This window comes from Narcine bancroftii, chromosome 14 (genome assembly GCF_036971445.1).
Source record: "Narcine bancroftii isolate sNarBan1 chromosome 14, sNarBan1.hap1, whole genome shotgun sequence".
Classification (NCBI taxonomy): domain Eukaryota; kingdom Metazoa; phylum Chordata; class Chondrichthyes; order Torpediniformes; family Narcinidae; genus Narcine; species Narcine bancroftii.
In genome coordinates, this window is record NC_091482.1 from 824110 (window position 1) to 836494 (window position 12385).

Genomic DNA, 12385 nt, shown 5'->3' on the forward strand with positions numbered 1-12385 from the left:
GGCTTTAAGGTGAGAGAGGGAAAGTTTGAAGGAGATGCGAATGGCAAGTTTTTAGCACTGTCTGGCCCCTTTGGCCCAAAAGGTTATGTTGACCTATATAAATTTATTTCACTATCAGTTAACCCTTCCCCAACTCTCAGCTAATCTAAGTCTTTTAAATGGCATGAGGGGCAGATTCCTGGAACGTGCTGTCAGAGAAGATATGACACTTAAGAACTCTTCAGCACCTGAAAGTGAAAGAAATGGAGAGATTGGATAATGCAGAGTCAGGTGAAATGAGTGTAATTTGGCATCATGGTGGCACAAGGGCTGAAACAGTTGCTGAAACTGAAAGAATTCATGCCTTGGTTAACAGTTGATGGCTCGCTTTAATCCATTGAACCTTCACTGTACCCTTTCTCCAGTATATCATGTAGCATGTAGATCGAGTACAAGGCTGATAATGAGAGCCTGTCCTTTAGTGTAAGGGAAGAATCAAAAAGGCAAATTATTATTTTAAATAGAGTGCAACTACAAAATATTGTACCAATGGACCATGTACGAGAAGCACAAAGGATTGACTGCAACTACACACTCATTCGAGCAAATGGTTCACCTTCATTGTGAGAAATAATGTGCAATTGGATGGAACTGTACAGGGTGCTATTGAAACCACACCAGGAGCATGAGGCAAGTTCAGTTTCCTTATTTAAAAAAGCATATGCTTGTACTGGAAGCTGTGCAGAGGAGGTTCACTGGGTTTCTTCCTGACACTCACTGGAATGAAGAATTAGGGGTATTATATGTTGAGGGGTATTGACAGGATAAATGCTGAGAGGATGACTTCCCCTAATGAGGATTTTTAGAGATGAGAAGGAATTTTCTCTGGACTACTTAACCCTGAAGAGCTGTGGAGTGAGGATCACTGAATAGATCCAAGCGAGAGATTGGCAGGCTTTTGAATTGCAAAGTTGTGGGAGAGAACATGAGAGTGATGTTGAATCCAAGGTTGTCTCACCAGCTGGGGTGTTACTGAATGACAGGGCAGTTTTAGAGAGCTAATTAACTACTACTTGCTCATGTTTCCACTCTTCATGTAAAGCTCCACTTTAATTCAGGCTGAGGATATCACTGTCAATACCAGCATTTATTACCCAGTATATCTCTGAAGGGGTGTGTCTTGGAGGGAAAATCTGCATCAGCTGCCCCCATTTTTCCAAATGGTAGGGATTATGAGTTTGAGTGATGTTTTGAAGCCTTGATGTGGTGTTGGAGTCTAACTTGTAAATCCTACACACTGCAAAGACATTATGGTAGTGACTTGTTCTCTGAGATTGACCCAGAGAAAGCATTGGTCCATGGGAACTTGGTCATTAACTTTGAATATGTTCAGATCAGAGTTCACGACGATAACTCCATGGCTTTTATTGGGAGGCTGATAGAATAATCCCAGCAAAGTGATCTTCACTTTCTTATTCCTAAATTCTAGCCTTAGTGGCCAATATTCCTTGGACCTCCTCCCTGAGAACTGCTGTAATCTTCTCCCTGAACGCAGTGTGCACCCACCCTCTCTCTTCTGCACATTCCTCTGTCGTGCCTGAAACTTCTATAGCAAGGAACGTTGAGCTTCCAGTTCTGCCCTTCCCTCAAACATGTTTCCAAGATTACAGCAGTATCAATATTCAAGTGCTCAGCTTGCTCATCTTCCCTGCGAGGCACTTTATAATGAACCATATTGGCGTTTCCTGTTACAACTTCTCCAGCTGACTCCACCTCCCCACCTGTGGCACTGTCAATCTGAGTTCCACCTGTCTCACTAGCTTAAACCCTCAGCTACTCCTGGCATGCTGACTAATCAAAGCACAGCTTTCCTGCATATCAAGCATCCACGGGCGCTCATATACTAGGCCATGGGAGCCCTTCCTTCCTCGCTCTGCTTACCTCCCCTCACACTGCAGATTCCACTCCTGACATGGATTGCCTGGCACCAAGACAAGGGTCTTCATGCATCTGAATTTCAACAATCCTCCAATATAGTTCTCATAGAAACATAGAAGATAGGAGCAGGAGTAGGTCATTCGATCCTTCGAGCCTGCTCCGCCATTCAACGAGATCATGGCTGATCTTAAAGTTCAGTACCCCGTCCCCGCCTTCTCTCCGTAACCTTTAATACCCTTATACTGAAGAAATAGATCTAATTCCCTCTTAAATATGTTCAATGAACCTGCCTCTACTGCCCTCTGTGGCAATGAATTCCACAGATTCACCACCCTCTGGGTAAAGAAATTCCTCCTCATCTCGGTCCTAAATGGTTTGCCTATTATCCTCAAACCATGGCCCCGGGTTCTGGATTTTCCCATCACTGGAAACATCCCATCTGCATCCATTCTGTCCAGTCCTGCCAGAATTTTATAGGTCTCTATGAGATCCCGTCTCAATCTTCTAAACTCCAACGAGTACAATCCTAATTTGCGCAATCTTTCCTCCTAAGTCATTCCTGCCATTCCAGGTTTCAGCCCGGTGAATCGCCTCTGCACTCCCTCCATTGCAAGAACATCCTTCCTTAGATAAGGTGACCAAAACTGCACACAATACTCCAGGTGGGGTCTCACCAAGGCCCTGTACAGCTGCAGTAAGGTATCCTTGTTCCTATACTCAAACCCTCTTGACATGAAGGGCAACATACCATTTGCCTTTTGAACCGCCTGCTGTACCTGCATGCTCGCCTTCAGAGACTGGTGTACAAGTACCCCTAGGTCTCTCTGCACTTCCCCATCTCTTAATCTATTGCCATTCAAATAGTAATCTGCCCTCCAGTTTGAATTACCAAAGTGGATAACCTCACATTTATCCACATTGTAGTGCATTTGCCATGGATCTGCCCAGTCCCTCAATTTATCCAAATCACACTGGAGCTTCCTGACCCCCTCCTAGCTTAGTGTCATCTGCAAATTTGGAGATATTACCTCCAATCCCTTCATCCAGATTATTAATGTAAATTGTGAACAGCTGGGGTCCCAGTACAGATCCCTGTGGCACCCCACTGGTCACCGCCTGCCACTCAGAAAACGAGCCATTTATCCCAACTCTCTGTCTTCTACCTGCCAGCCAGTTCTCAATCCACATCAATACTTTGCCCCCAATCCCATGAGCCTTGATTTTGGAAGCCAGTCGTTTATGCGGGACCTTATCGAAGGCCTTTTGGAAGTCCAGGTACACCACATCCACTGGCTCTCCCCCATCTATTTTACCTGTCACCATCTCAAAGAATTCCAATCGATTTGTCAAGCACGATTTACCTTTTGTAAATCCATGTTGACTCCGTCCGATCCCTTCTCTACTAGTCATATGCTCCGCTATTACATCCTTAATAATGGATTCCATCATTTTGCCCACTACTGATGTAAGGCTCACTGGCCTATAATTCCCCGCTTTTTCTCTATCCCCCTTTTTAAAAAGTGGGGTAACATTAGCTACCCTCCAATCCATGGGTACTGATCCTGAGTCTATCGAGTTCTGGAAAATAATTCTCAACGTGCGAGTCAATATCTTGGCAAATAACCTTTCAGATGGCATTGAACTGAATGTCTTTTAGAAATCTAAGGACTTCCCTTTATCCTGCCTGTCAAACATCATCTTCATTCATAACAGAGTTAAATATGTTAATCATATTCCGATCTTCAACGTCTGCTACTGCGTCCTCAGTAATGGATTCTAGCTTTTTCCCAATGCCTAATTTAATTTTAAATTTAGATATGCAGCATGGTAGCAGGTCCTTTTGGCCCACGAGCCGATGCCACCCAGTAACACCCAATTGACTCATAGGCTAACTGACCGATAGTTTTTTCTCCTTTCTTGAATATCAGTGTAATTCTGGTTTCTCTCACTCTTGCTGGAGATTTGTCAGCCTTTGGTCATACCAGTTGGTATTTATCCCACCATGATGACGAAGGTTCTTCCCTTACTCCCACCTCCTTATTCCCCAATACTTTGGTATGATTTAGTTGTGGCGCCACACATAATTGCAGTGGTGAACCGGCCACACTTGTCATGTGTGGTCAGTGGGGCAGCTGCGCCAAAGATGGCATTGTGGGTCCTTCTCCTCCTGTGCAGACTGAAAGTACACATGCGTGCTTACGTCAGCGTGACGCGAGTTCCATTATGTAAGGGGCGGGCTCTGGGCGGCCTTAAAGGCTGAAGTGCGAACTTCAAAGTAAATCAGTTGTGCTTATCGAACTCTCAGCCTGCTGGCTCAGTTCTTCTGGCTGCGCTCGCGCACAACCCACTACACTGGTGACCCCGATGAGTCTCCAAGTTCTAAAGACTCGTTACCATAGACCCCACAGCTGTAAGTGCCGTTGCATTAAAGCTGCCTACATTCTGGATGGACAGGCCCCGCACTTGGTTTGGCCAAGCGGAGGCCCAGTTCCAGATCAAACATGTTTCCTCAGACTTGACAAAATATTTCTGTCGTCAGGTCGCTAGACCAGGTAGCCGCCTCACAACTCAATGACCTCATCCAGGTGCCACATGGGCTATCACGACGTGAAAGAGCCGCCAGGCTGCTTCACATGGATGGCCGAGGGGATAGGATACGGTCCGCTCTCATGGACGAGATGCTCTCCTTGGCAGAGGGACAGTCATTCATGCAGGTGTTCCTCCAGCAAATGCTCAAAGACGTTAAACTGCTACTGGCCAACACGGACTTCACCGACCACATAGGGTCGCAGCATGAGCAGACGTTCTTTACTGCTCCAAACATGAGCCTGCAGGCACGGTCAACCGCATTACAAGGCCATCACCCAAGCCAATGCCCAAAGCCAGTCCAACACGTGAGCAGGAACATCCCCACCGCAAAATGAAAAGCCTGACCCAAAATGGGGCTTCTAAGGTGGTGCACAGGAACGTGCAGGTGTTGTCAGCCATGCTCGTTTCAGGGAAACGACGGGGCCAGCCAAATGGCCTACTCCATATCTGAGACAGGATCTCAGGCCACAGATTCCTTGTGGACACGGGTGTGGAGATAAATGTCATTCCCTTATGTCGCTCACGGCCCCACCCTGCACTCAGCCAACAACACCATCATTAAAACATTCGGCAAGAGGCGTATCCCTGTACATTTCGGTGAAACCACTTTCATTTGGTCATTCACACTGGCATCTGTGGACAAGCCACTCTTAGGCGCAGATTTCCTGCGGGCACACTGTCTATTGGTAGACATCCAGGGAAAACGACTGGTCCACTCAGAGACTTTTCAGACAGTACTCCTTGGCACGTCCAACGAGACAGCCACCCAGCCCATCTCTTTGGAGACTTTGTACAGCCAATACAGCCAACTCCTTGCCAGCTCTCTCTCCATCCTGCGTCCCAGTTCACTGATGCCGAAGCACGGCGTACAGCACCACATAGCAACCACTGGCCCACCAGTGCAATCTTAAGCCCGACATCTATCTCGTGACAAGCTCAACCTCACTGAGGAAGAGTTTAAGTGCATGGAAAATGTCGGTATCGTCTGCCGGTCCGACAGCCCATGGGCCTCTCCCCTCCACTTGGTGCCCAAGTCCAAAAGCAGCTGGAGTCCCTGTGGAGACTACAGGTGCTTCAACGACGTGACGACATCAGACAACTACCCAATCCCTCACATCCACGACATCGCAGCAAACCTCCACAACACACACTTCTTCTCTAAGGTCAACCTCATCCGGGGATACCATCAGATCCCTGTTCATCCAGATGATGTCCAGAAGACCGCTGTCATCACCCATTTCGTCTTTTTTGAATTTATTCGCATGCCATTCAGCCTGAAAAACGCAACCCTGACCTTCTAGCACCTCATGGATGCGGTCGACAAAGACTTGCCTTTCCTTTTCATCTGCCTGGACAATATTCTGGTCGCGAGCAAGACTCTTGAGGAACACATCGCACATCTTCGCCATCTTCGCCAGCTTTTCGACCGACTACCTGAGTTCAGCCTCACCATCAACCTGGCTAAGTGCCCATTCGGCCTCGAGGAAATCAACTTCTTGAACCACAGAATCACGAAGGACGGTGCCACTCCTTTACCCAACAAGGTGAAAGTTATATGACAGTTTGTCAGACCAATGACTCTGAAGGGACTGGAAGAATTCATTGGCAATTGAATGCAGCTGCCAGAATCATGTACCCACTCTGCATTAATGTCAAACTCCAAGAAAGACCTTGATCGGACTGACAGGCCACATTCCAGAAAACCAGAGGCCCTGGCTGCCACAACGATGCTTGACACCCATGCAAGGATGTTCCCACAGCCCTCACTGTTGACACATTCAACACAGCAGTGGGCAGTGGAACAGCTTGTGACCAACACCTGGAGGCCCCTCACCTTTTTCAGCTGTCACCTACAAGCGCCTGAACTGAAGTTCCATTCATTTGTCAGAGAGCTGCTAGCCCTCTACCTGGCCGTCCACCATTTCTGCTACTTCTTGGAGGGGCGGTCTACACTGACCACAAGCCATTGACGTTGGCGTTCTCCAAATCCTCCGACCCCTGGTCCACCCGCCAGCAGGAGCACTTGTCTTGCATCTTGGAATTCACTACCTCCATCCGCCACCTCTTGGGCAAAAAGAACATTGTTGCCGATGCATTCTCCAGGCCGGCTGCTCACGCCCTGTCACGAGGCATCAGCTATCGACCTGGCTTGAGCTCAGCCAGACGATCCCAAAATGCACAGTTTCAGAACATTGATCACGAGTCTGCAACTCTGAGGCTTCCCACTGGACACCAATAGCGCGAATTTACTCTGCATTGTCCCTGCCCAGTGACGATGAACTGTTTTCAATACTCTACAAGGCCTTTCCCATCCCTCTATCCGAATGGTGGTACAGTTGATTTAATCCCGCTTCATCTGGCACGGGTTGCAAAAGAAAGTTAGCGAATGGGAGAAAACCCTCCCCCAACAGTTTGACTCACTGACTCGTAGGTTCCAGCATGTCCACCTCGATAGAGTGGACCCTTTGTCAGTTTCCCAAGGGTCACGCTACCTGCTCACGATAATGGACGGATTCACCCCATGGCCACAGGCTGTCCCCTTCCTGGATGCCACCATTGACACTTGCGCCAGAGCTTTTCTCTCCACCTGGGTCTTGTGCTTTGGAACAAACTCTCCAAACTCCTGAGCACCCAGCTACTCCCCACCACTGCCTACCATCCCCAGTCCAACGGACTAGTTGAGCGTTTTCATTGCACCTCAAATCGGCCCAAATGGCACAGCTCGAGAGGCCAAATTGGGTGGACGAACTCCCATGAATTCTCCTCGGCATCCGCACAGCACTGATGGATGACCTCAAGACCTCCTCAGCAGAGTTGGTCTACGGTGAATCCCTTGCAGTCTCAGGCCAATTCCTCCCTTCATCACCAGGGCAAGACCCTGGCAGTGAGACAAATTGGGATCACTTGCACCATCACCACACTGCCACCCCCCTCCAATTTACCCTGCAGGTTTAGACACCTGCAATTATGTGTTTGTTTGCAGGGGTGGACACAGGACACCCCTCCAGCATCCCAATGAGGGACCCTACAAGGTGCTCCAGAGAAATGCATCAACTTTCACACTTGACAGAGAGGATCTTTTCACCCTGGACCGCCTCAAACCAGCACACTTGTCAGAGCCAGTAAACGATCCTGCCGCCTGTAGTAGAAATTGGTCACCAAAGCAGCAGACCTCACCCACGATCCGCAGTGAGACCACCAGTGCTGGTTCTTGGGGTGGGGGGGGGGGGGTGCTGTGTCACAGCACACATAATTGCAGTAGTGAACCGGCCCCATTTGTCACACGCGGTCAGCCATGGTAAAGATGGCATCACGGGTCCTTCTCTTCCTGTCCAGACTGGAAGTATGCGTACACACGAGTTCTGGTCTGTGAGGGGCAGGCTCTGGACAGCCTTAAGTGGTGCAACGCGAACTTGAAAGTAAATCAATTGTGCTTAATGAGCTCACAGCCTGCTCACTTCTTTGTATGATTTAGTAACCTTTACTCTAAAAATTATACAAATATTTGTTTAATGTCATTGCATTTCCTTCGTTCCTGTTATTAAGCTTTGGAAAACCAAAAAAATCTGCAGCTACCCTCAGATTCCTGAATAATCAATGAACCTTATTTTTCATGCACCTTTTGTTATTAAGTGGTTTATATGAACGTTCGCTCCGTGACGCTGCTGCAAAACAACGAATTTCGTGACTTGTTCATGACAATAAATTCTGATTCTGAGATGCTGAAAATTTTTGTTTGTAATTTCTTACATCTGTCTTTGAATGATTTGCTCACTCAAATACTGTCCATAAATTGTTAATTCTGCATTGGTAATGCCTTTGAATGTGAAGAGAGGATGGTTGGTCTTGTTGGTGTTGAAGAAGGTAGTTGTCTTGCCTTTGAATGTGAAGAGAGGATGGTTGGTCTTGTTGGTGCTGAAGAAGGTAGTTGTCTTGCCTTTGAATGTGAAGAGAGGATGGTTGGTCTTGTTGGTGTTGAAGATGGTAGTTGTCTTGCCTTTGAATGTGAAGGGAGGATGGTTGATCTTGTTGGTGCTGAAGAAGGTAGTTGTCTTGCCTTTGAATGTGAAGAGAGGATGGTTGGTCTTGTTGGTGCTGAAGAAGGTAGTTATCTTGCCTTTGCATTGGGTTGAAGGTCACTTCCGATCTTGCTGTACATATTGAGTTTGTTTATTTTCTGCAGAACAGTGACCCTGACTTTGACTAGTCCATGTCACAGTTAATCATATGCCAGACATTAGAATGTTTGCAGATGATTGTAATCTGTTCATTTCCAATTCCTCAGCACAGTTATTCTCAACTCTAAAGCTGTTGCAAGTCAACCTGTCGAGCCTTCCACGCTATTTAATAAGATCATGGCTAATCTGACTGTAGATTCTGCTCCACCTGTCAGTCTTTTCCCCTAGCCCTAAGATATCAAAATATATTTAACTGTGTCTTGAATATATTTGATTAGGCAGCTTCTACTGCTTCCTTTGACAGCAAATTCCACAGATTCACTTCTTTGTGGGAATTGCAGGAATCCATTCTCTTCTCTGTCCTAAATCTGCACCCCTGGATCTTGAGGCTATGTTCATTACTTCCAGTCTCATCTACCAGTGGAAACAATTTTTCTGACTCTAATTTATCCCTTTCATAATTTTATGTTTCTATGAGATCCACTTTCTTTCTTCTGAATTCCAGTGAGTATAGTCTCGTTTACTCAATCTTCCCTCATTTAAGAATCAACCTGGCAAATTTTCTCTGCGTCACTCCGAAGCCAGACTGTCATTCCACAAGTAAGGAGACTGAAACTATATGCAGTATTCGTCAAGGTGCAGCCTTACCAGTACCCTGTACAGTTGCAGGGTAACCTCCCTGTTTCACCAATGTCTTCTCCAAATTCAACATAACATCCAAACTCCTGTACTTAGTGCTTTGATTTTGAAGGCCAGATGTCCAAAAGCTCTCTTTTGACTCTATCTACGTGTATTGCCCCTCAAGGAATTATGCATCTGTATTCCAAGATCCCTCAGTACTCCCGCACTCTGCAGTGCCCGACTATTTACTATGCGTATCCTACCCTGGTTTGTCCTTCCAAAGTTGGTCCGCATCAAATTCCATCTGCTATTTGTTTTTACTTTAGACCTACAACTCGATAACAGACCATTTCAGCTTATGAGCCCATGCCGCCCAATTTACACCCAATTAACCTACGCCCTGGTACATTTGAATGGTGGGGAGAAACCAGAGCCACCAGGGAAAACCACGCAGAAGTGGGGAGAATGTACAAATTCCTTACAGACGGCGTGGGATTCAAACCCAGGTTCCAATCGATGACGCTGAAAAGGCATTCCGCTAACTACTACGCCATCTGTGCTGCCTATTTCACAGCCAGTCTAGATTTTGTTGGAAGCTTTAAAACCCTTCCTCACCATCCACTATGCTTCCAATCTTAATGTCATCTGCAAATTTACTGATCCAATTTATTCAATTTAAGATCTTGATATGGATGACAAAGAACAAAGGACCCAGTACCTATCCTTCAGGCACACTACTAGTCACAGGCCTCATTTGCTACTTCATCCTGAATGACGAGTGACTGAACTTGCTTGATCAACCACCATGTGGGACCTTGTCAAAGGCAATGTGGAAATCATCCATAGACGGAAGCCTAATAACCTGAATACACATGAGATTATCTGATCTTGGAAGCTAAACAGACTCTGGCCTGGTCAGTACTTGGAGGGGAAATCGTCCAGGATCACCAGGTGCTGTAGGTTTCTGTGAGGGGTGCTGGACAAAGTGGCGACTCTCTGCCTTATGATAGACAAAGTTAAAGAATTTCAAACATGTAACATTCTAAATGTAGTGTTACATGACAATAATAGAACCTTTACCTTCATCAACTTCTTTGGTAGTCTCTTGAAAATCTCTAAGATTAAGACTTAGCATGCACAAAGCCACGTTGACTATATTGAATCAGTCCCTTTCTATTTAACTTCTAGTATTCATATACAGGTCTCTTAGAGTATCTTCTAATAACATACTACTGATTGAAATGTAACATTTAGACATACAGTACTGTATCCGGCCATTTCAGTCCATAAGCCCATGCCACCAATTACACCCAATTAACCTTTCGAACAGTGGAAGGAAACCAGAGCCCCAGGGGAAAAACCCACATAGACACAGGGAGAACATGCCAATTCCTTACAGACAGCACGGGATTCAAACCCCATTGCCAATCATTGATGTGGTAACAGTGTTGTGCCTTTCTCTTTTTTCTTCTTTTCTTTGGCTTGGCTTCGCGGACGAAGATTTATGGAGGGGGTAAAAAAGTCCACGTCAGCTGCAGGCTCGTTTGTGGCTGACCAGTCCGATGCGGGACAGGCAGACACGATTGCAGCGGTTGCAAGGGAAAATTGGTTGGTTGGGGTTGGGTGTTGGGTTTTTCCTCCTTTGCCTTTTGTCAGTGAGGTGGGCTCTGCGGTCTTCTTCAAAGGAGGCTGCTGCCCGCCAAACTGTGAGGCGCCAAGATGCACGGTTTGAGGCGTTATCAGCCCACTGGCGGTGGTCAATGTGGCAGGCACCAAGAGATTTCTTTAGGCAGTCCTTGTACCTTTTCTTTGGTGCACCTCTGTCACGGTGGCCAGTGGAGAGCTCGCCATATAATACGATCTTGGGAAGGCGATGGTCCTCCATTCTGGAGACGTGACCCATCCAGCGCAGCTGGATCTTCAGCAGCGTGGACTCGATGCTGTCGACCTCTGCCATCTCGAGTACCTCGACGTTAGGGGTGTGAGCACTCCAATGGATGTTGAGGATGGAGCGGAGACAACGCTGGTGGAAGCGTTCTAGGAGCCGTAGGTGGTGCCGGTAGAGGACCCATGATTCGGAGCCGAACAGGAGTGTGGGTATGACAACGGCTCTGTATACGCTTATCTTTGTGAGGTTTTTCAGTTGGTTGTTTTTCCAGACTCTTTTGTGTAGTCTTCCAAAGGCGCTATTTGCCTTGGCGAGTCTGTTGTCTATCTCATTGTCGATCCTTGCATCTGATGAAATGGTGCAGCCGAGATAGGTAAACTGGTTGACCGTTTTGAGTTTTGTGTGCCCGATGGAGATGTGGGGGGGCTGGTAGTCATGGTGGGGAGCTGGCTGATGGAGGACCTCAGTTTTCTTCAGGCTGACTTCCAGGCCAAACATTTTGGCAGTTTCCGCAAAGCAGGACGTCAAGCGCTGAAGAGCTGGCTCTGAATGGGCAACTAAAGCGGCATCATCTGCAAAGAGTAGTTCACGGACAAGTTTCTCTTGTGTCTTGGTGTGAGCTTGCAGGCGCCTCAGATTGAAGAGACTGCCATCCGTGCGGTACCGGATGTAAACAGCGTCTTCATTGTTGGGGTCTTTCATGGCTTGGTTCAGCATCATGCTGAAGAAGATTGAAAAGAGGGTTGGTGCGAGAACACAGCCTTGCTTCACGCCATTGTTAATGGAGAAGGGTTCAGAGAGCTCATTGCTGTATCTGACCCGACCTTGTTGGTTTTCGTGCAGTTGGATAATCATGTCGAGGAACTTTGGGGGACATCCGATGCGCTCTAGTATTTGCCAAAGCCCTTTCCTGCTCACGGTGTCGAAGGCTTTGGTGAGGTCAACAAAGGTGATGTAGAGTCCTTTGTTTTGTTCTCTGCACTTTTCTTGGAGCTGTCTGAGGGCAAAGACCATGTCAGTGGTTCCTCTGTTTGCGCGAAAGCCGCACTGTGATTCTGGGAGAATATTCTCAGCGACACTAGGTATTATTCTATTTAGTAGAATCCTAGCGAAGATTTTGCCTGCAATGGAGAGCAACGTGATTCCCCTGTAGTTTGAGCAGTCTGATTTCTCGCCTTTGTTTTTGTACAGG

At 47.0% G+C, this 12385-nt stretch overlaps 1 protein-coding gene across 13 annotated transcripts in view; it reads left to right on the forward strand.

The window, feature by feature from the left end:
• The window catches only part of ncor1 (nuclear receptor corepressor 1), a 260519-nt gene that overhangs the window by 224560 nt on the left and 23574 nt on the right, over positions 1–12385 (forward strand). The window lies entirely within an intron of this gene.